This window comes from Halichoerus grypus, chromosome 5, assembly GCF_964656455.1.
Source record: "Halichoerus grypus chromosome 5, mHalGry1.hap1.1, whole genome shotgun sequence".
Lineage (NCBI taxonomy): Eukaryota > Metazoa > Chordata > Mammalia > Carnivora > Phocidae > Halichoerus > Halichoerus grypus.
Genome location: NC_135716.1, coordinates 139,001,821 through 139,028,243, shown reverse-complemented (window position 1 = coordinate 139,028,243; position 26,423 = coordinate 139,001,821). Strand labels below are relative to the sequence as shown.

The 26,423-nt window shown below is 46.1% G+C and overlaps 1 long non-coding RNA gene across 1 annotated transcript in view; it reads right to left on the bottom strand.

Annotated features, from left to right (window-relative positions):
- Positions 1 to 26,423, bottom strand: part of LOC118521480 (uncharacterized) — a 125,161-nt gene that overhangs the window by 60,922 nt on the left and 37,816 nt on the right. The window contains exon 2 of the long non-coding RNA XR_013448153.1: positions 14,827 to 14,923. This is a non-coding gene — a long non-coding RNA (uncharacterized LOC118521480). The remainder of the gene's footprint in view (positions 1 to 14,826; positions 14,924 to 26,423) is intronic.

The window sequence follows — 26,423 nt, the reverse complement described above, 5'->3', positions numbered from 1 at the left end:
TAGGACTGAATGAGGTTATACATATTCAGGTCCTAGAGTATGCCTGGCTTCTAGCAACACTCCAAGAAATGTTAGCTAGCATTATGATTATTTTGAGTAGAAATAACAATAAATGTACATTAATTTTCACTAAGGTCCTTTAATACCTGGCTCTGATTTAGTGGAGAGACCTCAGACCTAGGAAGTGTGTCCACAGTCTTAGAGCTACAAGATCCAGATGACTATTTTAGAAAGAAAACCAGCAACCCGTTGTATGAGGCGATTTTTAAAGCAAATGCAGATCATTTTCCCTACAGATTCCAGTTGTCCCAAACTGCATGTTAGAAGACATCTTTTCAACTGAAGGGCAATTTCATCTCTGGCTGTGTCTTACTGTGTCCAGAGTCAGAAATCTGAGCAGGTGACATTCCTAACAGACTTAGCTAACACCATGTTTCAGGTTACTGGGGAGGGAGGACCCCTGGGTCTCCCTTGTGAGATTATCCTTTTGCATAAGTACAGGCAATGGCTTTTTATTCTCCAGAACTCAGGATTATTCCCAAAAGGCAAGCACCCAGGTTAACAGCCAATGCTAAAAGGTGCCAGGGTAGTCTATTAAGGCAAAAGAAAAACCCCAGGTTATAAGTCACTTGGAAGGCTATTTAATTATAAAATGTGTGAGGCTGAGTTTTAAATGTAAAGGTTCATATGGGATGTTTCCTAGGACTCTTTGAAAAGTGTTAACTAGTTATCATTATACGAAATTTATGAACGTACCAAGCCCAGGGCTATATATTATTTCCTAGGCTCCTCAATAATTCCCAATTACAAGGAGCTGGTGTTCACTATTTAGACATTCCAATGCAGGCGTCAAATTTAAGGCAAAAGCCTTGAATGTAAATGTTTGTATCAATAGTTTGATCACCGAAAACTTTTCTAACTTCGGAACATGTTGAGCATCTATAAATTATGTTTAAACAGCCACCTTCTTACCTTCTCCCTCCTATACCCCAACAACGTGAATCTTCTTCCTAGCCATACCACACACACACACACACTAACCCATTTTGAAAACATAATTACTCCTGATAAAACCGCCTGGCACAAAACATGTTGGTCCAGAAGATTAGCCACGAAGTATCCTCAAGAACTCCACCCCAACTGAAACCCAACTCTTCCAGTTATAAGAATGAATGGGGTTACAGTCCTTGATGCCATTCATCCTTTCTCCATTTGTCACACTGTGAGATCAAATCAAGAGGGAGGGCTGGGAAAGGTTGGCAGATGTTACCAGAAACCACCTTTTCATAAGCCCACATTCAAGTTTTCATTCTGCAAATACGCTAGGGTTAGGGCAGCATGGGGAAAGGGAGACTATGTTCCAAAAATGAATAGATGCTGGTCCCTACCCTCAACCTGGTCATAGAGCAGGAAAGGATACAATGATACCCCAGCAATGGGGAACAGTGTGGCAACTGCTATGGCAGAGGTCTGAGCAGCCTCCGTGTGCCACGCTGGGAGAGCCGGATCCAGTAGGGTGCAGGTCAGTGCTTAATAACCAGCTCTCCGAGGGAAAAGAAGTCCTAATATGTAGTTCATGCCAATTGCCACCGTGCAAATAATCCCACTATGACCAATTTGAAGCTAGCAACGTGACATCACAGAACAGAGACCTGGAAAAAAGTGTGCAGTAATACACCATTACATAGTACTTCCGTATAGTTACAACAGACGGAAGAATCCCAAGTACGGATCAGAGTGAAAGTTAATAAAATAATTTGGAGGCAATAAATTTTGAGTACTTATTAACTCTGTTTTAAATATCATTTATTTGATTGTGGATTGATATAATTTAAGTTTTAGTAGTGGCTGTCTTTAACAACCAACTTATAAAATTCCTACAGCTTTTAACAATTGACTTTGACCAGTGGTTTCAACCCACTTTAGCGCACTTCTAGATGGACATCACTTGGACAGAGGGGTGACCGGGGCACCAGCGGCAGGGTGGGGATTCAAGAGGCCAGATGTGAGCTGAGAGCTTACTTGAAGCCATCTGGATTGGCAAGAGCCAGAGGTGCGGGCCCAGCCAATATTTAAGGGGAACTGAAAGCCAAACACAGATGAGACAAAGTACTAACAGCAGACCACAAAGAAGGTGCAGAGTAGAGTTGATATGAGGCCAAGTCATGGTCAGAAAGAGAACAAATGGGTCAGGAAAGAGTGAGGAGTTTTCTGGAAGGTGTCACAGATATCTGAGAGATTGCATTGCTTATGTTAATAAATAATCTTGATAATCATTCACGAGCACTTAATAATCATTATAGAGCATTTAACATAGACTGGGTATTGTTTTAGTTGCTTTGCCTGCTTTCCCCCACTACGGATACCCCCATTTTACAGATGGAACAGACAGCCTAACTCCAGAATCTATGGTGGTATCTGCCATGCAACACAGGTGCATGTTTGTGTTAGGCTGGTTTCAAATGCTGTATGACAGGGCACGTGGGTGGCTCAGTTGGTTAAGCATCTGCCTTTGGCTCAGGTCATGATCTCAGGGTCCTGGAATTGAGCCTGCACCAGATTCCCTGCTCAGCAGGGAGTCTACTTCTCCCTCTACCCCTCCCCCTGTTCATGCTCTCACATGCTCGCTCTCTCTCTCTCTCCATGCTCTCTCTCTCAAATAAATAAATAAAATCTTTAAAAAAAAATGCTGCACAGAAAACACACAATAAAGTGAAGAAACCCTTCAAAATGGGATAAATGCATGTTTTCAAGACTGTGTTCAAACAGTTGGCCCAAAATAATATACATGTTCAGAGATATTATCACACGTTGCCTATGGGGGGAGGAGAGGATCATGAAATTAAGCAATGGTTGATCTTACCTTTTGGTGAGCCAGATGCACTGTGAGTACGATGATGGAAAATACAAAGATGGTCCCTGACCTCACGAAGTTCCAGTCTTCATCTTTTACCCCTGTGCCCCAACCCCTTGGATTTGACACCATAAGCAGTCCATACTTCCTGAGTCTCCCTTCTCCAAGCACAGTGGCTTTGGTCCCCCTTGATCCGAGGCCAATCCCTGCAAATCCCCGCAACCTGTTCCCAGCCCCAGCCTGAGCAGAGTCCTGTGTCCTTGCTTGCCTCCAGGGGAGATTCTAGCCCTCGAGTTCCTTGAGGTTTTGCAGAAATTGTTTCACAGGGTCCAGCACAGTGCCTGGTACAATAAATACTTGAACTGACCATCAAGTTTGCCAGAGCAGAAGGAAGGCATTATCACAGTTTCATATTTATTAGGCCTTCTCATTTTATGATTCCCTGCATGGGACAGAAGCCAACTGCCCCTCTTCCCTTAGGAAGTGGCCTTCTAACTCAGAATGACCCAGTATTGCACATTCCCGACAGAGAACCCCAAATGCCTCCCAACTGCTTTGGGCTGGCTGGAAGCTTTAAACTGAGTCTCAAGACGTGTCTTCTTTGCACTTGTGTCTTTGGATCGTTGGGGCACGTGAGGAAGAGCTATCAGGAAGGGTCATTATTGCGCACGTGGTGCTTCGGGGAAGTGAGTGATCAGGTCTCACCCACCGACCTGGGAAAGTTTCCATGAATTCATTTTCCTCTCACCCTTTGTGATGTTCCGTTTGCTAACTCAGGCAGGGGGAGAGGTCTGTTTTCAATTAGGGCTTCTCAAAAAAGTGTTTTTCAATAGCCTGTAAAAATAATCCAATAAAGGCCTTAGAGGTGTGAGCTGTTGTCATCATCCTGTTTGGAAAACGTCACTCAGAATGCACCCAGAAGTGAGAGAGGGAGGTTGTGACGCCTTCAAAAAATTAATTTGTGAAATGAACCTGCGGGATTAGCTGTCCCCCTTTGTGCCAGCTTTAATGTGTCCTCCACCAGGGAAATCTGAGGCTTTGGATCATTAGCTGGGTTGGATCACGTTACCCTGTTTGGCTCTGCAGAAATCACACTTTTCATTTTGCCTTTAATCCTAAAGGTCACCGGGAAGGTTAGCCCCAAACACAAATGATACTTTGTGGTCTTACTTTCAGACAATTATCAACTCATAAATCTTGGTCAGACTGTAATGAGAGTGCGAGAAATAATTGAATTCAGTCCAGACGAGCAGTGTCAGAGGCGGAGACACCTGAGGGGGACGTGAAAGGCGAAGAGGGGGTAGAGGCTCGGGGCCTGGGAGCCAGAAAGCCTTTGTTGACTCCCGTTTGTCCTTGTTGAATCGCTGCGTTTGGAGGTTTGGATGGATATGAGTGAGGCCATTAAAGATGGTGCCGGTCCAGTGGGAGCTTGGAAAATAGAGGGTAAGACCTAAATAAGAACTCAGAGGCAAAAGCAGCCAGTAGAAAGGAGACAAGAGAGGAACCTGGGACTGAGATGCTGAGAGTCCCAATTCAGCCGATGACCATGCTGACTGGCCCCAGGAGAACCATTCACCACCAGTGCTGGGACTGAGGCAGCCAACCCCTCCTATATCACAAGGTTGTCACAAGGATCACATGAGATAATACACTGAAACTTTGTGTTTTTTAATCCTCAAAAGAGACAGTATTCTTAAGCATGTTAACTCTTTAACTAATCCACAATAATTTGCACAAGACCCTGTTGGCTGTATATTCCTAATACATCTAAAACTTGTCTACTTCTGGGTCCAATCCAGCATCATCTTTCTACCCAGGTTATTGGAATAGTCCAATAATCATTCTCTCTATGAATGCCCCTCCTCCCTAACCCACTCTCTATCCAGCATGTAGTCATGATCCTTTAAATATGTCATGTTACTCTTCCAATAAAAACCCTCCAAGGGTTCCCCATGTCACATGAGTAAAAGCCAAAGTCTCAGGATTCTCCACAAGACCTTGCATGATCAGGTGCCCATTTCCTCCCTGACCTCATCTCCCACCGCTCCCCACCTTGCTCATGCTCCTCCAGCCACATCAGTTTCTTTGCTGCTCCCCACACCCCCAGGGTATGCTCCCACTCCAGTCTTGCTCTGACCCCTCCCTTGGTATAGAATGCCCTTTGCTTGGATATATACACATGGCTACTTGCTCATCTTCTACTCTTTACTCAAGTTGCACTGTCCCTGACTAGTTAAAACTGCACCTAACTTTTTGATTATATTTGTTATCTGTCTCCCCCACTACAATGTACGCCTCATGAGGACAGGGATCTCTGACTGTTTTCTTTATTGTACCCCAGTTCCTAGAAGAGAGCCTGACATGGAATAAGTACCGAATATTTGCCCAACTGATATGAAAACTTGATTTCTAATGGACTGGATAGATTGCTATCTGACTAGAGCTCTCATTTATGACACTGCTTAGATACCGAAGTGACTAATAATGCTACCTGAATTTCCAAACCATTTTTCTGGACTACTTGGACAAAGCCTGGATGAAATGTCTGATTTTGTCGGTCCGTGTGCCCACCTATGTGCCCTCCAGAGCAGCATGCACCATATTTGGTTTCGGTTTGGTTAGTCTAGAGGCTCTTCCCAGTTTGGTCAGAGTTTGGAGCAGGTTCTTCCCATCTGGTTCTGAGAAGGGACATATCTAGGCCAGCTTTTCAAGAAGTCAGGGCAGGCTGAGGGGTGAGCGCATCTTGATGGGGGAAGGAGAGGAACTTTGCACCACTGTGCCTTCCTAGGCAGCCTGGCTTGCACCCCCAAGCAGCTGCTGCAAATGCATAGTAGGCTGGCAGCAGCAGTAACAGAAAGCAAAGAAATCAAATTCTGCTTGAAGTAACAAGCATTTTTGTGTCCAACAACAAGCATTGCAAGTGAACACACATCTTACCTAGTCACAGCACTTTGTAGTGTTTTTCCACATACAGTTGCATTCCACCTTAGCCCCAGTAGAGTAGGCGGGATTGTTGTCTTTATAGACAAGGAAGAAGATTACGGAGTGAATCCTTACACTTTCTTGCAGTTGTGAGTGACTTTAGCTTAGCTGGCATGAGCATCACCAACCAGCGTTTCCTGTCTGGTGTCCACACTTCACAATTCTGCGGCAGTGATGTCTGTCTTGCTTTCCATGCCCCTCAATTAAAGGGGCATTTTTATTTGAGTGCAGTGACCACATCAGATTGCCAAGGACCGGTTCTTGGCCCAAGCGAGTTGTGCAGTCGTAGGACAGGCTATGGTATGAAGTCAAAAAATAACTGAGCAAATACAGGCCCTGTGAAGAAAGAAACCAAAGGATGCTGAGAAAAAGAACATCTTCAGTAAAAGTGATCTATTTTGGATAGGGTAGCCAGGGAGGGCACCGCTAAAGAGTTCACATTTAAGCTGAGACCTGATGGATGCCGATTTGCTCCCTGGCAAAGGACCTTGGCAGGATAGAGATAAGGAACAGCTACCTGAAAGCTTAGCATGTGTAGGAGCAAAAACTGTGTCCATCCTGAGAACAGGACTTCTGGGGGGAAAAAAATGGGAGGTGTTGCCAGGAGCAAGATCACAAAGAGATTTATGCCTCATCAGGAGTTTGGATTTTTATTTTGTGCAATGAAAAGCCATTGCCTGCTTTTGAGGAAGGGAGTAGCATGACTGTTTTAAAAGTATCATCCTGCCTTCTGTGTGGTGAATGGCTTGCAGGAGACAAGGAGGAGCTAGGAGAGGGGGAATGGTGGCATGGGAGAGAGACTCCGGGACAGAGGGGGTGTAGGGAGGTGGACAGATCTGGAGTCATTTTTGGAGAAAGAGGTCACAAACTTGTCTCTGATTCAGAGTGGGTGATGAGGAAGAGAGAAGAATCGAGGACACTATTAGGTCTGGGGCCTGAACAGCTGGGTGGACGGTAATTCCATTTCCTCAGATGGGAAACTAGCAGAGGCCCAGGGTCTGGAGGGCACATTTGGTGGAGAGAAGGGTGCTGAGACCTGCCTGCTCCCTTCCTTTCCTCGATCTCTCCACTCAGGTAAGTCATTCTTTAGGAAGAAGGACAAGAAATGTGGATCCCATACCTTCTCCTCTTAGAGAGATAAGGGAACATTCCATCGTGGACATGTAAGAAAAAGGTTATAAAAGTTCACCCTAAAATGTAGATTTCATTTTCAGTTTAATTCACTTGGAGAAAGGAGTAGAGAGAAGGAGTAGGGAAGAGACAGAGAACCATGTAAATAATGCATGCCAAACTACCATAAGTGCTAGAAGGAACCTTGTCTTATTTATCTCTGCATCCCAACACCTATTGCTATATTTGACACAAAAATATTTGTCGGACTGAATTGTCATACAAAGTATGACTGAGTAGCGAGAGATGATTCTGAATGAGGGGATCAAGGAGTTCTTGGAAGAGGACGTAAAGCCTTACCTTGGCATTTTCTTTATATTTATTGTTTCAATTCATAGAATTACTCAAATGTATAGTAATATTATGGTGCTGGTACTATGAAGAACCTACTTTAACAAATCGAGGCTCTACCTAAAGATCTTGGAATAAGAGAGTGAATCAGTCCAGAATAAATCAAGACCACAATGTTTGTAAAAATTAGGACCACAGTAGACAGGGGTTAAGTATATGGGCTTTACAGTCTGAGTCTCTTCTCTACCACTTACTTGCTGTGTGTCCTTGGGCAAGTTATTTAATCCTTCTGTACTTCAGTTTCCTCATCTGCATAAAGGAGATTTCAATAGTAACTATCGCAAAAACTTGCTGTAAAGATGGTGTTAATATACCTACATGACGTAGGATAATGCCAGGCACGTCACAGAGCTACACTGCCACTGCGATAGGCAGTCGAGCAGACCTGAGGGTCGTGTAGTTTAATCTATTCCAAGATGCACACTCTTGAAAATGATGTCTTAAAACAGGAAGGTACAAAGGAGGGATGTTAAAATAAATGGTAAATAGGAATATATAATACAAGCCAATAATTAAGTATTCTTTTCCACTTAAGCTGTTTTTAAAATCCAAGGAATTCAGGGGCACCTGGGTGGCTCAGTCAGTTAAGCATCTGCCTTCGGCTCAGGTTGTGATCCCAGGGTCCTCAGCAGAGAGTCTGCTTCTCCCTCTCCCTCTGCCTGCCGCTCTGCCTGCTTGTGCTTGCTCTCTCTCTCTCTCTCTCTCGCTGTCAAATAAATAGGTAAAATCTTTTTTTAAAAAATGCCATTAAAAAAAAAATCCAAGGAAGCAAATATACTTTTTCCTCTTGTACCCATGAACTTTGAAGACTCTCTCTTATCTATTTAACTGAGCAGTGTAATTTTTTTTGGGGGGGGGAACAGTGGGAGAGGGAGAGAGAGAATCTTAAGCAGGCTACATGCCCAGCACAAAGCGGGATGCAGGGCTCGATCCCATGACCCTGAGATCATGACCTGAGCCGAAATCAAGAGTAGGACACTTAACCAACTGAGCCACCCAGGTGCCCCAAGCAATGTGATCTTTTTAATGGTATTCAAGATGGGAAGTTTTCAGATTAAAAATATGGCCTTATAAAATGAATACCTTATAGACAATACCAAGCATCGGTGAAGATGTGTGGAGAAATTGGAGCCCTCAAACACAGCTGACAGGAATGTCAAATGGCATAGCTGCTTTGGAAAACTGTTTGGCAGTTCCTCAAAAAGTTAAAATATAGTTAACCATATAACCCAGCAATTCCACTTCTAGGTATATAATCCAAGAGAATTTAAAACATATTCAGGGGCACCTGGGTGGCTCAGTCAGTTAAGCATCTGACTGTTGATCTGGGCTCAGGTCATGGTCTCAGGGTGGTGAGATCGAGCCCTGCGTTGGGCTCCACACTCAGCGAAGAGTCTGCTTGTCCCCCTGCCTCCCCCTCTGTCCCTCCCCCCGACTCATGTTTGGGTCCTCTCTGTCTCTCTCTAAAATAAAGAAATAAAATCTTTTAAAAAAGTAAATAAAACATATATTCAAAAACAAAAACAGAAAAAATGAAGGAAGCATCTATTCATATAAAAATGTATGCATGAATGTTATTGCCGTATTATTCATAATAGCCCCACAGTGGTAACAACACAAATGTCCACCAGTTGGTGAATGGATAAACAACAGGTGGTTGACCACTCAATGGAATGCTATTTAGCCATAAAAAGGAAACGAAGTACTAATACATCCTTGGTGAACCTCGGTGAACCTTGAAAACACTATGCTAAATGAAGGAAACTAGTCACAAGACGCCACATCTTGTAAGACTCCATTTATATGAAAAATCCAGAATAGACAAACCCACAGAGACAGAAAGTAGATGAGTCATTACCAGGGGGTAGAAATAGGGAATGAGTGACTCCTAATGTTTACAGGGTTTCTTTTGGGGCTGATGAAAATGTTCTGGAATTAGATAATGATCATAGTTGCACAACCTTGTGAATATACCAAACGCCACAGAATTACACACTTTAAAAGGTTGGATTTTATAGTATGTGAATCAATTCTCAAAAAAAAAAAAAAAAATAGATTAAGGGAGCGCCTGGGTGGCACAGTCGGTTAAGCGTCCAGCTCTTGATTTCGGCTGAGGTCGTGATATCAGGGTTGTGAGATTGAGCCCTGCATCAGGCTCCGTGCTCAGCAGGGAGTCTGCTTGATGATTCTCTCTCTCTCCCTCTCCCTCTGCCCCTCCCCCTGCCCTCTCTCTCTCTCTCTCTCTCTCTCATAAATAAATAAGTAAATCTTAAAAAAAATAGATTAGGGTTGTTAACCATATCCCTGTTTGCAAAGTCTTTTTATACATCGTTGTCAAGGATATAAAGAATGTGGGGTTATTTAACAAAATAATATATGTAAAATACCTACACAATAACTGCACAGGGATTCTATCATTCCAGATGAGATTGGAGTCACAGGTTCAAGAGTTACACGGGCCACCGGACTGCACAATGCTCCAGGGACTTGGCCCGTGTGCTCCACCCCGCAGGTGCTGAGAGGATCATACAGTGGGGAGAATGGGGAATAAGGCTTAACGAGACTCCGTCTGACTTGGGCTTTGCCGCTGACTTCGTCTGTGCCCTTGTGCAATTTACCTCTCTGCTCTGTTTTCATTTCTCATGTGTTAAATGATAGCTTAAAAAAAAAAACTTTTCTCCTACCTCCCAAGTATTTTGAGAATCAAGTGAAACCAAGTACCTAAGTTGACTTTGCAAAGTTGATATGGGAGCTTACTCACCGCAAGCTAAAGAGCACCCTGATGGAAAGGGATCCCTGGAGAACGAGGGCGAATATTCTGCAGAGGGCCTGCTCTGTGCCCAGCACTGTCCTAAGCGTTTTTCCAGGAATTAACTGGATTAATCCCTACAAAAATCTTTTGAAGCCCGTGTTATTTTTATCTCTGTTTTTCAAGTGAAAAACTGAGTGTAAGGAGATTAAGTTATTTCTTAATGTCACACAACTAGTAAGAGACCCAACCCCATAGTAAGAGACTCAGACCCAAGTGCCCCAACACCAAAGCTGGCGCTTGTAACCTCTAGCGATGTTCAGTGTGTCCCCATTTTACAGATGAGGAAACTCGTGAGACCGCACCTGTAAGGCCGTAGAAGGCGACGAACATGGACCAGGGGCCCACCATGCGCCAGGCTGTTTCTCATACGCTGTCTCACTGCCATGGCAATCCCACGAGGCAGCTACCATACCCATGTCGCTGTTGGGAAAACCCGAGGTACATAATAACCTACCTCAAGTCACCAGCTGAATAAGTCATAAAGCTAGGCTTTGAGCTCAGTTCTTTCTGACACTAAAACCCCTGCTCTTTCCACATACCAGGCCTGGGTAGAATTTACCTTGATGCCAAGAATAATTTACACACACACACACACACACACACAACGTAATGATGTGGTATGCTTTTGCCAATGGGTTCAAAGTCTCATCTGGATATAAGGAGGGCAGCCCATATTTTACATCTCTCCGGCCAGAGATGCTGATACACTGGCAAATATTTCTTTTAGCCACTGAGCAGGAACAGGCCTGGGACATGATGAGTTACACATCACAGAAAGACAAAACCCATAATGACGATGCTGGCAGAGTCAGCCCTGGTGGAACTAGGAGCAGGTGGTGCTGAAATTAAAAAGTAACTGGAAAGCGGGGGAAATGGTGGCATACTTCATTTAGACTGATAGGCAATTTTTGGTCCACTCCCATGGAAATCACTTGGGGATAACCTGGAAGTTATTAAATGCACCGGGCTTGTGGAAAGACCCATTCATTACTGAGTCCCTGCACCCGAGTTCCTGCTTAGCAAAATGCCCACATCCCCAGGCCTGATTTAAGCCTAACACAAGAGGCCACAGTAAATCCTGTCACTTAGCAAAAGGTGAGAGAAGACAGCACCTTCTCAGAGATATAATGGGGCTGCGGATGCAGCATGCAGGTGCCCAGAAATATCTAAATATAGAGAATAGACTGAAGTGACTGCATTATTTGTATTTTCCTGAAATGAAGGTTTCTTGTAATGAAATTCCAAAGCTCAGACACTGCAGTGGGCACCGCAGCTCATGACACCACCCCCTCCGCACCCCCCATCACTCTTGGGCCTCTCCTTCTGTTTCCTTGTCCCCCCACCCTTCTGCCAGGGCCATGGAAAGACAGGCTGTAAACCTAGCTGTCCCGCCCATCACTGGCCATCGCAAGCCCATGGTTCCACTTGCACAGGCCGTAAATGTGGGCGTCATCTTGGCTCCTTTCTTTCTTCACCACCCACTCCCAGGACAGCAGGAAATTCTCTCCCTCTGCCTCCTAAAGATGCCCAGGATCCAGCCATTTCCATCACTGTCACCCTCATCCAAGCTGTCAGCATCTCTCGTCTGAATTAGGCAACAACTTCCTAACTTGTCTCCCTGGTTTCATTCCTGCCACTCTACAGTCTTTTCTCAATTCTGCAGCTGGCATGATCCCATTAAGAAGTGAATCAGATTATGTCATGTCTTTGCTTAAGGACTCCTTCCGATGGCTGACCCTCAATAAAAGGTCCAGGTCCAATCCCTCCAGTGGCCCTCGATGCTGTCACGGTGGGTCCCTGTTACTTACCTTACCGCGAACCTCAGCTCTTTTCCCCACCTCCCCGCTCTCTCTGGACCTGCCCCCTTGGTTTCTTACTGTTCCTCAGATGGCCCAGAAGTAGGGAACCTCAGAAGCAGAGCCCACCAGGGCTGTGAACAGGCAGGGTATCCACCTTCAGGAAGTCCAGTCTAGTGGGTGGGATGCGGTGTGGCTATAGTGAATGGAGAACAGCAATATGGTGCCTCTGGAGAGAGTAGGGATGTTGAGCAAGCAAGCCATGGACAGCTGAGTGGGCAGCACTGAGAGGTGCCAGTGAGCATGCCGATCTCCTACTGGCTTTCTTTCAAGAGAGATGAGCTCATCTCCATGAGCTCAGTGCCCAAGGCCCATCCTTCTCTTTCACCTACCTTCCCGTTCAGGACACCCTGTGCTCCTAGGTCCCTTCCTGGGTCCCCCTAATGCCACCCATCCCAGGCTGCTAAGAGCTCCCCAAACCGGTCATGCTGTCCCATACTTGAGAACCTTCACATTCGCTATATCACAAAACACTGATCCCTCTCCTTCTTCATCCCTCCCTCAATATTTAAAAATCAGCTTGTGGCAAAGCCAGACCTCCACCCATCTCCCCACACCTCCTTCACGCCCTGTCTACACACATGCAGCACACACATACACACAGCCCATGTGATTTAAGATACTCTTCCTCTCTGCTCCTATAAGGCTGCGTGCTCACAACTATCACACTGCTTCGTCCCCTGTACTGTAATGACTGACTCGCTTACCCCCGCCAGACTGTGCGCTCTTTATTGGCAGGGACTGATCTTGCATACGTCTGTGTCCCTTGCATCTAAAACAGTGCCTGGCACACGGTAGGTGCTCTCTCAGCTCCATACACATGCATTGGATGAACGAAGGAATGAAAGCAGGTGTTCTATCAACCCGGGGCAGGTTTGACAGCAGGTATGGGGCAAACCCCATTCACAGGCCTGGAGGTCTGAGCCAAACCTCCAGCATTCTTTCAAGAAGTAGACCATGCCCAGGTCATCGAAGTGGATGCTGAGGTACAAGGAAGAAGTCAGAAACTCAGGTACCACCACTGGAGGAGGAGAGGTGGGATTGGTATCAAAAACAGGACAGAAGACCCCAAGATAGAGAGGATTTCTGATAGCTGATGGAGATAGAAGAGGAGGTGGGAGATGGAAAGAAAGCCAAATTGCCCCTGTTGCCAGGAACAAAGGTGTGCAAGGAGCCTGGCCCCTCGTGATGCTGTGCAGTGTCCGGGGTGTGGTGTGCCAGCCTTCATCCATCCAACTTCGAATGGGCTCCCTAGTGATCCTAGCAGGATCAATGGGGCCGTCCCTTGGCCGAAACTAAAATAGGTACAGTTCTATTCCCATAGTTGCCCTCACAGCTTTCTCCCTCTTTTTATCACTTCCTTTCCAAAATGTGCAAGGCAAGAACTTCAGTCACTGCATTCACATTTCACAAACAAGCTCCTGAGTCAGATTGCTTCTGTTTAAATCCCAACGGTGCCACTTGCTACCAGTGTGATCTTTGGCAAGTTGTGTGCTCCGCTTTCTCCTCTGCAAAGAAGGGATGATCATAATGGTACCTACCTCACGGGGCTCTGTGAGGATGAACTGAGATGCGTAAAAAGCGTTTAGTCCAATGACTGGTAGACAGTACTCAGCTATTGTGATTGACGTCACGCTAGTGTTTAGGGCATAATGGTTATGCACACAGAAAATGGAGCCAGACTGCCAGGTTCAAATTCTGTCTCCACCTATCACTAGCCCTGGGACCCGGGACAACTCACTCACCTCAGGTACTCACCTCAGTTTCCTTATCTGTGCAATGGAGATTATAACAGACTTACCTCAGAAGGTTGTTAGGAAAATTAGGCAATCATTATAAAGCACTGAGAACAGTGCCTGGGTTATAATCAACGCTACCTAAAGGTTTGTGGAATAAATACGTCATTCTTTTTAAGGAACCAGAGGCTGATTGAGTCCCTGCTTCCTGAGATCCTTGCATTTTTTCAAAAGGCCCAAGGGGACAGCAGTCCTTACCGCCGTGGCCTAAACCAATGGACATAGGCGATATTGGAGGTAATAGTAGGGCCTGCTGGTATACCCCAAATAGCACCCCATAAGCACCAGCCCTTCCTCTGTGCTATACCTCTGGCTTCACAAGACCCACGCCAGCCCTGAGCCTGTGGGGAACACAGGATGAGTCCTGATGGCATATAACAGAGTGGCGGGAGGGAGTGGGGCCCCCGCTAAAAACAGCTGACCCAGTACACTGGCTCCTGCCACTGGATCTATCTCCCAGCGTCTTGGAAGTTGCTGACTTCAGCCTTTCCAGAGGCAAGCACCGTCCATGGTCAGAGACAGCGCTGAAGCGAGCATGCAGCACAGCTGTAAATCTGCGAGCCATATTATTTAAGAGACCTGGCTTTCTTGTGTTGCGATATCAAAGCAAATCTGCCACTTGCTCATAAATCAGCAGGGCTATTTCTGTCCTCAGCCACTGCGCTCAGCCGTCTCGAGATGCACACAGCATACATTTTACTCACTTGGGAGGTACAGGTTGACAAAGTACAGGAAGACATGTATTAACCCTCTCCCAAAACTCAGTTCTCACAACCCTGCCTTCACGCTTCTTCCTTGTCCTAGGATCCTAGGTCCCCAGCCTTCTCTGCGGAGCCTCAAACAATATAAAGTGAGCCCCTGATATTGAGTTACCCGTGGCAGCTCTCTGAGTAGATAGGGTGGGTGCTGTGAAACCCAGCTTACAGATCATGAAACTGAGTCTCAAAGATACTAAGTGAATTTCCTGAGATCAGACAGGAGACAGGGCAACCTGGGCTAGCTCACCTCTCCTCCTCCTGCTCCAATATTCTTTTCGCAGCCTTCAATCTCTCTTATCATGAATTTCTTCATATGCATAAAGCAAAGAAGTGCAAGAACTCTCCTGGGGGGAAAAAAAGTAATCTCAGCTCAGAATTTTGAAATGAACATATATTGAGACTCTGCCACGTGCCAGGTATTTTCCAACACATCAGCAAATTGTGTGGCGACACCAAACCTTTCTGTGGCTTCCCGTCACCCAGAATGAAACCCAGGGTCTTAGCGTAACGTACAATGACCTTGACCCTGCCTATCACTTTGGCTTCATCTCCTCCAACCCAGATGACAAGCCTCACTTCATCTTTCTGTCCTCTGGGAGGTCAGCTCTGATGCACCCCCACCGCCTGCTGGGTGAGGTTCTGGCTCAGCATTCCTTAGCACCTCCCACTTACTATGCAAGTAGTACATTCCTGCCGGTCTTTACCTGTCTGTCTCCTCTTCAGACCTTGAACTCCTTAAAGGCAGGAGTATCTCATAGCTTCGGGTAAAACAAGTAGGTGCTCAATAAATGTTCCTGGACTGAATCCTCACTACCATCTTATAAAGTGAGCATTGTTATCCTCGTTTTACAAATGAGGAAATGGAGGGGCTCCTGGGGGGCTTAGTCAGCTGAGCATCTGACTCTGGATTTGGGCTCAAGTCATGATCTCACGGTTGTGAGATGGAGCCCCAGGTCAGGCTCCACACTTGACATGGAGTCAGCTTGCGATTCTCTTCCTCTCCCCCTGCCCCACCCCCCCACACACACACTTGTACTCTCCCTTTTCTCTCTCTCTCTCTCAAATAAATAAGTAAAATAAATCTTTAATAAAATGAGGAATTGGAGATTCATATGCACTGAGTAACTGTCACCATTGGTCCTTCAGGACGGTCCCCAGCTCAGAGTAGAATTCAGCTCCCAACCTCTAAGCTGGAATGCATGCCCGTGTCCCCTCCCCATTGCCTTACTCAGCCTTGGATGTGTCATCTGACTCCTGCTTTTCCAACCTGAGCTAGACACTGAATTCACCCCGCCACTCAGTGCCACCCAAGGCAGAAGGGAGAAAGAGTGTGTCCCTGGATTCTCACCCCCTCCACTCAGCACGCTTCCACCATCTCTCAGGAAAGGATGATGCTTGTGGGTCACCCTGGGAGGAATGTTGCTCTGTGCACATCCTCAGAAGGCTGACCAGGATAATGCTTGAGGGTAGAGTATTTTCATTAATTGACAAACATTGAATGTTTGTCAATTACTCTGCCAAGCATTTCCCAATAACTACACCTATCAGAAAAGAGAATAGACTGGGCCATGCCTAGAGGAAAGTCTCTAGAAGCAGGGTGAGCACCTGGGAGGAATGTTATAAGCAGACAGAAGTACTTGATGGGGGTGGTCTTAGGTATCTGCTAAGGTCTCTAACTTTGGAGCTTACACCCCCATAGCCCTGGGGACCCTATTTTTCCTGCCCTCCCTACCTCGACCCCTCCCCCACTCTTCTGAGCACTGGAAAAAGCAAGGGCTTTGGAAATGTAACTGAACTAATTGTGTGGAAGATTCTAAAATGTTCCTTAAGTACGGCTGTAAGTGATTTTGTTTCCAATACTTGCTGGCAGAAAAATATTACCTCTGCATCTCAATGCAGGGGAAATAAGCAGGCTACACTTGGCCAAATTCATTTATTTAAGTTATTTCCTAAAATGAGTGTAATTTGGAAATCACTAGTATTATTTTCTCCCAGTGCAGGTTAATGCCTTCTACATGGTCTCTGGAAGGGACACTTCTCGCAAAGAGAGTTATTAGTTTTTTATTTAGAATGTACTGTATGGGTGATTTGTGGGTGTAACAAACCTGAATAATTTAAAGGAGTCTTTATTTGCTGAGAACTGCAGTTTAAAAAAAAAAAAGTAGATTTTAAATCTTTAAACTTTCAGAGATTAAGAGAGATTGGCCGGGGATTTATTTGTAGCAGGAACTTCTTTTTCTTATGCTTGCGTCTTTCCCAGTATCCATTCTTCTTTCCTGCCTCCGTCTAGAATCATGTAATGTCAGCGCTGGAAGAGCCTGCAGACATCCATCCTTTAGAGCAGTAGTTTTTCTACTTCTTTTATGCAAAGAAAATCTTCGCACCACTAACCCTAAAACAGGGCAAACCAGAGCTGCTCTTGTTGGAGCTTCTTCCTGCCCTCAGCTCTCTACCCTTGTGCAAAGCCTCACAGAACCCCCAAGGAACACACTTTGAAAACCAGTAGACCCCTCATTTCACAGTAAGAGAATTGAGAGCAGAGGCTGAGGAATGCCTTCACCAAGGTGACTCGTCAAGTCTGAGGCAGACCCAGGATTAGAACAGTGTCTCCTGACCCCTCCTGCAGAGGTCCCACTAGCTGTAGCTGCTTCCTGCCCTTGGTTTTGCCTTTGTAACATAGACTATCAACCATCCTTCAAGTCCCCATCTCTTGAGGGGAGTGTGAAGTCAGCCCCTCTCAGGAACACAGTACAGACTCGCACTTGTTCGTGTCAGTGAGGATAATCATGGCTGACCGGGGCCACGGGCTCTGGGCAGGGATGTCCTCAGGACACTCGTGCCCCTCAGCAGCCATCCTCAGTCTCCAGCATGGCTTGGTGAGTTTTTCATTTCTAAGCAGGGCACGTTCTTCTGCGGTCCCCTTCCAAGGAGCAAATGGTGACAGCAACCCAGAATGCTGAATCAGTAAAAGAGAAGCCACTTTGCCTGCAAAGGCCCTGCAGGGACCCCACACCCTCTGTCTCTCCTCACCATGCCTGAAAGCCCAGGCCTTTTTCCTGGGAATTGGGGTACCCCGTGCTGGCCAGCACCCACCAAAGGCCTTTTCTCACGTCCCCTACCCCACACTGATTCTGCAGGGAACCAAGGGCAATTTTTGTTTATTTTTATGCTTTTTATTTCTTTAAGATTTTATTTATTTATTTGACAGAGAGAGAGCACAAGCAGGGGGAGTGGCAGGCAGAGGGAGAGGGAGAAGCAGGCTCCCGACAGAGCAGGGAACCGGATGAGGGACTCGATCCAGGACCCCGGGATCATGACCTGAGCCTAAGGCAGACGCTTAACCAACTGAGCCACCCAGGCGTCCTATGCTTTTTATTTCTAAGGAGAGGAACATCTTGTTACATCAAAGGTCTTTCATTCTGCTACGGACCTCAATGAATTTCAATCTGAATCTTGGGGTAAAGGCTTAAGAGACCTCAATCTCATTGCATGAGGAAATGGAAAGAGTTTTTTTGTTTGTTTGTTTGTTTGTTAGAGGTGAAGGAGTGGACAGGAGAGGGACAAGGGAGGGAGGGTTAGGAATATGGGGGCTCTGTACCTGGCAGAAGGCTGGCGTCCTATTTGTCAAACTGACTATAGGAATTTCAAAAAGCAAAAGTCCCTCACAGGAAATTTTTAAGTTATCTGTGTTACTGCAACCAAAATCCCTCCCATTTCCCCACTTCCAGGAACACTTTCTATCCACCCAAAAGCCTTGTGGTGGGTGGCTTTCCTGGCAGAAATCAGGAGAAATTGCTGAGTTCACATCCCAGTTGGTATGGCGGGGAACCAGACACATGAGCAGGGTAGCGAGAAAATCCATAAAGGGAGGTAATTAAATTAAAGCTGGAGCCCCAAGCCAGAGTTAAACACAAGAACAGAAGACTCCATCAAGTCTCCATCGTCCTGGGTAGGGTTTAGCCCTCACAAACTCCATGAAACGGGTGTTTGCGTCTATCTGGTTTCCATTTTAGTGGGTGGGGAGGCACCATCTGATGTCTAGTTTATACATCCGCCAGCCATAGTATATAGAAACACAGATCTTGCCAGCGCTGTCGGTGGACTTGGTGAGTTAGGACAAAGCAATAGTCATTCATTCAAGCTGGCCACATTTGCTGACTCTCACTGCAAGCTAGACACATTCACAGGAATGGTCTTCCTTTCTGTGAAGTATATTTATGCTTGCCTGGATTTGAATACTACCAGAAATCCTTCTTCAGCCCAACCCCCCCAAGTGCTGACAGGGCCACGTGTGACTAGTGAAGTCATAAGATCGCAGGAGATGGATTGTTTCACTCCAAAGCAAAAAAGTATAAAACAGGCTCCCAGAATATTTTGCCTTTTTCCTATTACTCTTGATCAAGAACAACAGCAATTACATACAGATGCAGGCCACTGCTGAGTGTGAGGTCTAAGTCAGATCCGATCCGCAGGCTAAGGGAGAATTTGCACACCTAGCAATTTGGGGAAACAGAGGAAGGACCTTAGCGTTCCTCTCCACTGTTCTCAAAGTTGAGACAGAAAAGCCTTCCCTGAGGAGAAGACATCAGGGTAGAGGTGGAGAGGGATTAACAGGTGGCTGGGATGAGGGTAGGGGAGCTGCATATTTTCCGGGAAGATCAAAGGAATGAGCATGTCTGACCAAGGCAGGTAGGGCCCCAGAGTGGGGCTATTTTTCCCTCCACTGCCCGAGGTTTCTTCCAATAGACAACCCAGTTTCATTCCCCATGACAACATCTCTCCAATCTACCACATCTCTAGGCAGGCAGCCCTGGGTAGAGGCCACAGGGGTAGTCTTGAATCCAGAGGTTTGGATTCCAGCCTCGACTCTGGCCCTTTCTGGTTGTAGGACCATGAATAGGTCATTCAGCCACCCACGCCTCAGCTGGTGTATTATTTAGGAATGAGGTGTCCAGTGCTTTCTTTTTTAAGGAGCAGAATCCTTTCTTCAAGTCAAATCTGATTCAGAAGCTCCAATATACCGAAGAGATCAGAGCGGAGTTGGTTGGAAGAAAGTGAAGGTGACCATGGCAGTGCCCGAGTCACCCACTGACGCACAGCGCTGCAGGGCACCATTCCACAGAATGCACGTGGGCGGTGCCCCCCCCCCCCCCCCCCGCCGTGGAGCTGTGCAACGGAGCTGTACTAGCTCTGAAGCTCCACACAGCACAGCTCAAAACGTCACTGCACAACAGAATCGCCCTCCAGTTCCGGCCCACTATGCAGATACGCTTACTCCACAACAGACCAGCCACAGGGCTAATCCCAGCTCTCCTTTGCCCCAACTTGGCCTGGTTCCACCCCAGGAGACTGGAGTCTGGGCAACTGTGGATGAAAGAAGAGAAAAAGGGGCACCTGGGTGGCTCAGGTCATGATCCCAGGGTCCTGGGATTGAGCCCCAGTTTGGGCTCCCTGCTCAGTGGGGAGCCTGCTTCTCCCTCTCCCTCTGTCTGCCGCTCCCCCTGCTTGTGCTCGTGCTCTCTCTAATAAATAAAATCTTTAAATAAAAAAAACAAAAAACAAAAAAAACAGTGCCCATCTAAGTGCTTGGTTGTGGGTACCTCGATTCAAAGGTAAAACACACTGGGGTGCCTGGGGGACTCAGTTAAGCATCTGACTTTTTTTTTTTTTTTTTTTTGAGAGAGAGAGAAAGCGGGAGAGCACATGTGAGAGGGGGAGAGACAGAGGGAGAGAGAATCCCAAGCAGACTCCACATTAAGCATGGAGCCCACTGCGGGGATCGATCCCACAACCCACAAGATCACGACCTGAGCCGAAACCAAGAATCAGACACTTAACCAACTGAGCCACCCAGGCGCCCCCAAGCATCTGACTCTTGATTTCAGCTCAGGTCATGATCTCAGGGCCCAGGGATTGGCCCCACATGACCCCTCATTTCTGGGCGTGGAGCCTGCTTAGGATTCTCGCTCTCCCTTTCCCTTTGCTGCTTCCCCCACCCTCGTGCATGCACGTGCTCTCTCGCTCTCTAAATAAACAAACAAATATAAAACACACTGAAGGAGGAGATTGCCATTGCATATGGAATGTGGTCTGGTTTCTCAGGCTCCTTCCGCCACTCACGGGCGGCGTAGCCTCTGACAGCTCACCTGTGAAATGCGAGAGGAATAAATATCTGCTGCACTTGTCTGTTTTGAGGAACAGAAGGGAAGTTTATGTTAAAATATATGTCAACCATGACAGGTGTATCGCTTAAGATACTATTATTATTGCGTTATTATTATTATTTTTAAATTTGACATCTTCCTTGAGGTGCTATGGGTTTTAGTACAATCTTTTATGCCACTGAATCTCAAACTGTGATTCAATTAATATTTCAGGAGTTCTGTAAACAATGAAATCACATTTTAATTTTTTAAGAAATTCAAGTATTTTTAAACTGTGATTCAGGGCTATGAAAGGCAACTACAGGGGGCGCTGGGTGGCTCAGTCAGTTAAGCATCTGCCTTTGGCTCAGGTCATGATCCCAGGGTCGGGCTCCCTGCTCCTCGGGGAGTCTGCTTCTGCCTCTCCCTCTGATCCTCCTCCCAGCTAGTGCGTGCACACTCTCTCTGTGTCTCAAATAAATAAATAAAATCTTGAGAAAAAGAAAGACCACAGGATGCCCGCAGAACACTGTGGTGGGGGGAGGGGCTGCTTTGGATTCACGGAACAGGGAAGACTTGCTTGAGGAAGTTATCACTGAGAGCTAAAGGATACAGGGGTGCAGGGAAGGCCAAGGGAACAGCATGAGTAGACGCTCCACAGCAGGAAAGAGCATGGAGTATTTAAATAAGTGGAGGCAAGAAGGCCGGTGTGGCTAGAGGGAAAGAACAATAGTAAGAACCAGGAGATGAGGTTAGCGAGGGAGGTAGGCGGGAGCCAGACCAAGCTCTCAGGACCAAGCTAAACCTTACGTAGGATTCAGAAAGTTTACTTCTCATTTTTTTCTCAATAGCTAATGTATTTTCCTTCATTTGGCCACTAGTCAGAATGAGAAATAAAAATACCAAAATATTAAGGCCCCCTGGCCAACCTGACCAAGAAAAGCCCCAGAGCAGCAGGGCATGAGGGCTTGGTACAGAGGGACGCTGCAGAAACGTTTGCTGCATGAATAAGTGACTGAAAGAATAAATGAAAGCCCTCCAGTTTAAGTACTAGTTTATCAATGATTCTGCCCAAAGAACTGGAAACGAACTCAGAAGGCCCTCAGCTTCGGGCTAGAGCTTCAGCCACTGAGAGCCACCACGCCACCCCACCTTCCACAGCAGAGAGCGGATTGCTGGGCTTCGGTTCTTGTCTTTCATTTTAACTCACCTTCCTATGTCATGAAATCAAACACCCATACAAAGTCTCTAAATTAGAAGAGGCTTTTAAAGCATGTCATGTAAAGCCTTCCACTTCCTCTCTCAAGCCCCATACCTCAATTTCTTTCACCCTCCGTACCCACTGATCTCCACTCTCTACCCCCAGCGCCTTCTGCGACCAGCGTCTTTTCGCCTCTCCGACAGCCATGAATGTTAACATGATTCTTCCGTAAGCCAAAACCTGCCCCTCCATAGCATCCTTTCATGAGCCTTAGTTCTAGTCCTCTGAGGATATACAGATTAAGTCTACTTCCTCTTTTAAATAAGAGCCTGTCGGAAATTTTCTCCCTCCCTTTGCTCCATGGAAATCATGCTTCAGCTTTAGATTGGAAACTTGGAGTTCTATCCCCAGTGAAGATTCCAGCATCCCAGGTTCATGGGCACAAAACACAGCGCTCGTAGGTGGTGTCTATATGTCCTTGTTATGTGCTTTAGGTCTTCACATGGGGAGTTCAGTAAAATAAACATTAGGACCTTTGGCAGCTAGAGCTAAGGTTTGAGTTCAATTTGAAGTCTCCTGTGAAATATGTTGGGTGGTTTGAACTCCGACACTTGTGAATATTAGCTCACACAGTAAAACTATCATGACTAATTCAACCCAACTGGAGGAAGTTATTGGCAGGGTGCAGGGTAGCAGGGGTTACTTAAAGCATTGCTTTTTGAGAAAGTAAAGTTGCATGAAGATTGAATGATTTGTTAACCCCCAGAGAAGGTGTTACATATAGGTCAAACCTGAGTTCATTGGCGGGGCAGCGGTGGTGAAGGGCTCCGGCTATAAATTCACCTTATTTCAGCATTTATAACAATGGGGCTCAGAAGAACTTTGAAGAGTGTCCACAATAATTTAATAAAGCTTATTTTTGTTACATAGGTCTGCTTGAAATAGGGCTATGATCTTTATCTTTTTTTTTCTTTACCACCAACCACTAGCAGAGCGATTTCTTGCCCTTATTGTCAGAAGTAGGATTCTCCTCGTTCTCTCAAGCAGACATCTGTAGCAAGAGAAGGAAAGTTCCACGACCCCCTGAAGCCTTTGGTCAACAGTGTGGCATACCATGGCAGTAATCTCTGGGCCCCCATTTGGCTGAATGACTCTAATTCTAACCCAGGTGTACTCTTTTATAGCTTAATGATTTGTTCTTCCAGGCACTCTGATGAAGTAGAAACAGTTCTCTAGAACCCAGTGCAACTAGTTTTTATTCCTCATTTCTGTTTCTAATTAATTGTTGAGCAATTAGATTGAAATTTGATCTGCAGCAATCACTATAATATTGCACCGTGACAAAGATTCTTAATAATGATCTTGCATCACCCCCAAAAGTAAGATGCGCTGGAGAAAGAGGGAAACACTTGCAGGGCAAATCTTTCTTAATTCATTCAATTACAAATGCAATATTTTGCACTGAAACAATGCCTATTATCTGAATCAATTAGGTCTTTCAGCAAGCACCCTGGCAAATGGGATGGATACAGGAAGATGCAGAGGTTAAGTGAGTAACTGGAGGCTGAAATGATGGGAGGCCATGGCAGAATTCAGCAGGGGATCCCTCTTGCTAACTATCATAGCCCAGAGCCAACAGTCACAATCTAAATTAAACACCCCTAACCCAAGAGAGTCACAGAGATGTCACAATCACACCAGAAAAATTACAACCAGGGCTCGCCTCAAAACTCTGAACGCACATCAAAGGAAGAGGGTACACTGTTCTTACCCTCAATTTCTTCCGTTGGAAAAATGACGGTGGTGCCATTTCTAATTCAGTGTTACGCTGGGAAGGTTGCAAATTAATTACAATTATGCCTTCTTTGTGCCAAGTGATAATTTACTGCAATTAATTATCAAAAGATCTACTGCTGTCAATTATGATACTTGCTCTTGGGGGGGAGGAGCTATTTGTGAACATCTGAAATCTGTACCAAAGTTATGTTTTGCCCTTTTTTTTCCCACTTCCAATTAAGCTAGTATAATTTGTTTTCATTATACCAAATACAATGGAAAAACTAACAACATTACTCTAACCTTTTTCTTAATCTAAACATTATCTAGACTTCCACTGAGTCAACACGCCTATTGTTACACCTGCAAGTCGTACATAGAGGGAGGCATACTTCAGAATTAATGAGCGCAGCTGTGGTCTCTCTTACATTCAGCACTTGTAAAACAGACCTCTTTAAAGTGCCATTATCACAATATTGATAGAGTTATTTATAGCATTGCAAACGCTCCCAGTCATAACAGAGGGCTTGTTATCCACAGCGAGTTCATGCTGCTGTCATCCTCTGGCCTCCATCCAGCTCTGAGGAGCAGGCACCAGGTGGACCATCTTTCACAAATGAGCTCTAAAAGACATCTGACAAACTTTTCTCAAAGTGAACATGATCGCCAGGAGCCAGTTACGTGGCCGAGCCAATGGGGCCGAGCCCAGGTCTATGAGACATGCCACCATGAACTGACCCAGCAGAGTTCTGCTGGGAAATAGGAAACTCAAGGGCAAGATCAGTGCTGCTTATTTCCAAATAAGTCAAAGAGATGTCCTTGCTGTGGGGCAGTGTCAGGAGAAGTTGTCTGTCTCCATGCCTTTGCTCAGGCTCTCCCATTCCACAGAGGGTGATCTTTTCTTCTTCTCTTCGTGCATAGAAATCCTCATTTGCATCTTTTCCCCTGCTAAATTTTAAGCTGTTGGTGGGTGAAGCATACATCTTATTTTTCCTATTATCACATGTAATCACATCACATTCTATCGTTAGCACTCTCTATTTAAGAATTCTTTACCATGCACCAGCCATGTGGTAAACACTGCCCAGGTCCCACAAAACGACTGTATATATAAGTCATCCTTTCTTCCCTTAAGAATGTCATAGTCTAGAACAAGGTCCTGTGTTCATCTGCTAAGGGGAATACTCTGGGACCTCTCTGTAGAGAAAGTGAGGGGTTGCTGGAGTAGAATCTAGGTCTCCAGACTCCACGGCCCAGGCCCTTACAAGAGAGGCTGCCTCAGAAACCATCTGTCAGCACAAGGGTGAGAGAGCCGGACTCAGACATCCAGACCTTTTTACAGGAGTTGGGGGATCCCCTCCAGATGTCCCTGAATCCAGGTGGTAGGGCTAAGGGAAAGATCCACAGTGGCTTACAAGGTCTCTGCAAAGTAGGTGACAGTCTGCCTGGGACCCTCAGAGAAAAGTGACAGCAGATGGGCTGATTCCCTGTCACCTTTCAGGGGTGCCCATGGAGGTGGGAAATCTCTAGATTTTTGCACCCAATTTTAGGGACTCACAACCTTATAAAGCCCAGCCAGGGATGCCCCTCACCCATGGGTGGTGGCTATGAATGGGCCAATTGAGAGAACTGTGTATCAGTTGAATTTAAAATTCCCAAGGGCAATGGCATGCTTTGGCACTGGGGAAAATGCTGTTTATCAGCCTTCCTCCCAGAAGCACATTCTTCCTAAACTGGTTGGCCTGGCTTACATGAATAGTTAAAGCTAGCCAGTCATTCTATATTTTGAAAATGTGTGTTTGGATTCGTGGATTTGATTTCTTTTTCCTATCTGGCTTCTGATCAAATTCACCCCACCTCCCCCACCCCTCCACCATCCTCAGGCGTGCTCCTTGAGAGTGGTAAAGATGCACACATGCAGATCAAACCTGCCAAGTGAATAGGTCAGGGCCTTTGCCAGCCCCCTCCACGCCTGGGAATAACAGAAACCCAGCTGAGAGGGAGAGATAAGCCCTAATGCATAATCTTCCCCACCCATCCACATCTGAGTTTGCAAATAGGCATTCTAAAGTGACCCTGGCTCAGAGGGTTTTCATAGTGATGTGTTGCAGCCAAACCCTACCCGGAGTTTCATTCCATGGATACTCTGCTATCTCTCACCTGCACGGGCACCCTAAAGGGAGACAGGGTATGCACCCACCCCGTGCAGAGTAGCCTGTCACTTATCTCAGGGTGCAAGGCCAAACAGTTGCGTAGATTGCAGAGACCCCGACAGTGAGTTTCCATAGGACTTCCCCCTAAAACCCACTGCCTGCGTTTATGGGTAGTACTAACAAGGATTTTTCCCTTGCAAAGGGCAGCTCGGTATGGCGGCTTCCTACAGCCTGGGCACATTATTTCCAAAGTGCTTCTCTGAGAGGCAGCCCCTGTCATGGGAAGAGCCTGGTGAGGTGGGGAACCCAGGATTCTAGTCCTACCTCTGTATTCCAGTCACTTTTTCCTCTGAGCCTTAGCTTCCTGTTCTGCAAAATGAAGGGGTCAGCCTAGCTGACAGGTCACAACCTCAGCCACCCTCTGGGACCAGGCAGGGAACACATTAGGACAGGAGCACCCATCGGGGAGTGTTTGCCACTATGGAGAGCAGAGAAAGCCAGCCCCACCTACAAAGGCATTTTTATTCTAAAATTTTAAAATGTGTTTGGACAGTAAATGTGTCTGCAATCT